We start from the raw sequence: 4,044 nt of genomic DNA on the forward strand, positions 1-4,044 counted from the left end.
GGAGGAAGAATTTCATTTACCCTTCAAGGTCCTTCTAGCTGGACTAAGAACCAAATTGACATGTGACACAAAAATAGGAGAAAATCTAATTTAATGGTGTATGTACAGGCAATCCACACAGACATGGAAATTCCAAAGACAGGCAGCATGATGTTTATGTAAGCTAAGGAGAGGGGTAGGGTCTGAGGATACAAAGGGGAGAAAGACCATTAGCAGGAAGGTGAGAGGAGATGTTTGGAAAACAAAGGTTGCCCTGTGATGTAGGTAAGTTACTTAGGTAAAGAGAATCTGTTAATAGCTCTCTTCCTAGTACAAGCAGGCAGTTGAGGGGGACCTAAAGAGCTTTTCCTGAATCTTCTGGGTTTTAATTGCTTTTAACTCAAAATAATGTTCATGCCAAAGTGGCCTATCTTAGGGTGACCTGCCTTTAGCCCCTACAATTAGAAACCATCTATAAAGAACTTATCAAATTCAACCATCATCACTTGGCATCAGGGAAATACAAATCAAAACCACAATGAGATACCACCTCACACCAGTCAGAACAGCTAAAATGAACAAGTCAGGAAACCACTGATGTTGGCGGGGATACGGAGAAAGGGAAGCCCTCCTACATTGTTGGTGGGAATGCAAGCTGGTGCAGGCACTCTGGAAAACAGTATGGAGGTTCCTCAAAAACTTGAAAATAGAGCTACCCTACAACCCAGCAATTGCACTACTGGGTATTTACCCCAAAGATACAAATGTAGTAATCCGAAGGGGCACCTGCACCCCAATGTTTATAGCAGCAATGTCCACAATAGCCAAACTATGGAAAGAGCCAAGATGTTCATCAACAGATGATTGGATAAAGAAGATGTGGTGTGTGTGTGTGTGTGTACACACACACACACACAATGGAATATTATGCAGCCATCAAAAAATGAAATCTTGTCATTTGCAACGAGATGGAACTGGAGGGTCTTATGCTAAGCGAAATAAGTCAATCAGAGAAAGACAATTATCATATGATCTCACTGATACGAGTTTGAGAAACAAGGCAGAAGATCATAGGGGAAGAGAGGAAAAAATGAAACAAGATGAAACCAGAGTGGGAGACAAACCATAAGAGACTCTTAATCTCAGGAAACAAACTGAGGGTTGCTGGAGTGGAGGGGGGTGGGAGGGATGGGGTGGCTGGGTGATGGACATTGGGGAGGGTGTGTGCTATGGTGAGTGCTGTGAATTGTGTAAGACTGATGAATCACAGACCTATACCCCTGAAACAAATAATACATTATATGTTAATAATAAAAAATAAAATAAATAAATAAAATTGAAAAATTGGGGCTTAAAAAAAAAGAAACCAAGGTTTCTAAGGTTTAAAAATTCTAATTAATATGTAATTAAAACTACTAAAAATAGGGGCGCCTGGGTGGCTCAGTTGTTAAGCGTCTGCCTTCAGCTCAGGTCATGATCCCAGGGTGCTGGGATCGAGCCCCGCATCGGGCTCCCTGCTCTGCGGGAAGCCTGCTCCTCCCTCTCCCACTCCCCCTGCTTGTGTTCCCTCTCTCTGTCAAATAAATAAATAAATAATCTTAAAAAAAAAAAAAACCTACTAAAAATAATAAGAGAAACATCTCCCTATGCCAGGAAAATGAGATATATTTTCAGTAATAATAAAAATAACGATAATTTGAGGCCGCTTTTAGGCAACAAGCTTCAATAGTGAAAACCTGAGTAAGGCAAAGGGCCCACAAGGACTGCTGAGCTGAACGCACACATGCGATGCCAACAGGCTCCATAGGTGACCCAACTAAAAATTACCAGAGGCCCTAATCAGTGACCAGACACAGTTCCTAAGATTACCAAAAAGGGAAAACTCCATACGTTCTCATACCTACTCACTCTGCCCTATAACGGGGGCCCCTCACCACTGCCTTGTCACAGTCTCTCCTTTGCTGTCCTGCCCACCACCCCCTTGCGGTGTATTCAATAAACTTCCATCTCTTTTGTTCCGCCTTGGGTGAACCCTTTCACCACCTGTGCCACCAGGCCCCACCTAATTGGGATGCCCCACAAATAGTAGTAATAATAATAACAACAATAACAATAATAATAATAATAATAATTTTGTCCTAAAATGAGGTTGGTTGGAAATGAAAACACAGCGTAACTGTGCTCCCAGCAGCTTAAAGGCTACATATTTCTAACTCACTGACCTGGGCCCTCTAGCCTATAGCTTGACTAATTATAGCTTCTTTGAGATTTCAACAGAACACTGACCCTGGGGAAACAAGGAACAAGATATTCCTAGAAGATCAAGCTTGACCACATTAGTAAACAGCCTTTCCTAATGCCAGCAAGTTCACTCAAGATCACACTGAGAATGCTTCCCCAGCACGTCAACCCTACCACTTTGCAGTGCCTTTCCCTAAAAACCCCGTTTGGTCGGGGCCTTGGAGGCTGTCTTTGGACATTAGTCCACCATCTCCCGAGGTTGCCTGGCCTCATGAATAAAGCAACCTTTCCTTCTTTATGTCTTTCTTTTTTTTTTTTTTTTTTAAGAATTTATTTATTTATTTGACAGAGACAGACACAGCGAGAGAGGGAACACAAGCAGGGGGAGTGGGAGAGGGAGAAGCAGGCTTCCCCGTGTAGCAGGGAGCCCAATGCAGGGATCGTGACCTGAGCCGAAGGCAGATGCTTAACGACTGAGCCCCCCAGGCGCCCCTCTTTTTTTTAAAGATTTATTTATTTATTTTTTAGAGAGCGAGCGCGTGACCACACAAGCAGGGGGAGGGGCAAAGGGAGAGAGAATCCCAGGCAGACTCTGTACTCAGTGTGGAGCCCCACAAAGGGCTCGATCTTAGGACCCTGAGACCATGACCTGAGCCAAAACCGAGTCAGTTGCTTAACTGACTGAGCTACCCAGGTGCCCCCAGCAACCTCTCCTTTCTGACCAACACTTGTCTCTCAACTATTGGCTTTCAAGGGTTGAGCAGCCGACCTTGGGTTTTACTAACAATAGGACAAAATCAGAATATAGAAAACAAAAATCAGAGGTTTATAAAAAAAAAATCTTAAAAAAATTTTAATGTATGGCTAAGCTGGCTAAGATTAAAATAAATTTAATAAAAAATAATAAGTTTTAATATCAAAATTAAGCTGGTGCAAAGTTTAAATATGGTCTTCTCTCTGTTAAAATAACAAAGTTTTCTTGGACTTTTAGTCTGCTTTTGATAAGGTTTTATAAGTTTCTTTACCCTCTAAGTATCAAGTTTCATAATGATCCAATTTAGATAAGTGCTTGAAAACCCTTTTTTTTTTTTTTGACATTTTTGACAAACTTCCTCAGATCAAATTTTTTTTTAAGGATTTATTTATTTATTTATTTGAGAGAGAGAGAGAGAGAGAGAGCGCACAGAGGGGGGAGGGTCGGAGGGAGAAGCAGACTCCACACTGAGCAGGGAACCCTATGCAATGGGGGGACTTGATCCAGGGACTCTGGGATCATGATCTGAGCCCAAGGCAGTTGCTTAACTGACCGAGCCACCCAGGCACCCCCCAAATCAAATAAAAAAAAAAAAGTCTTTTTGACCTGAAATATTCCAAAAGAGTTATAAAACTAATTAGGCTTATTTACTACGTAAATTACATAGAAAATATTGTCAAATAAATAGTACTAAGCCTTCTTTATGTTTGTAAGATTGTGCACATGTACATAAAGTCCATCCTGCTGCACAAATGGCCCTTTATTGCCACACTTTTGCCATCATAACGTCCTTGTGACATGGCAACAGTCTGCATCTGAAAAAAAATTAGTACTAAAATAGACACATACATAGTGGTTATAAATTCAATACACAGTCAAGACTATGAGAAGCCCAAGACAGCTGCTTGCTTCTTTCTGGCTCCTTGACAAAACCCCATTTTTCAGTTTTTACATTCCTTTACCCACCATAGTATATGACTCAGATGATGAATAGACATTAGTGTAGAGACTTCTATAGAATTTTAACACCTGCAACTGGACTTCATTAAGCTGCTACTTAGTAGGAGTTA

Source organism: Phoca vitulina, unplaced genomic scaffold (assembly GCF_004348235.1).
Source record: "Phoca vitulina isolate PV1807 unplaced genomic scaffold, GSC_HSeal_1.0 scaffold20, whole genome shotgun sequence".
Taxonomy (NCBI): Eukaryota; Metazoa; Chordata; class Mammalia; order Carnivora; family Phocidae; genus Phoca; species Phoca vitulina.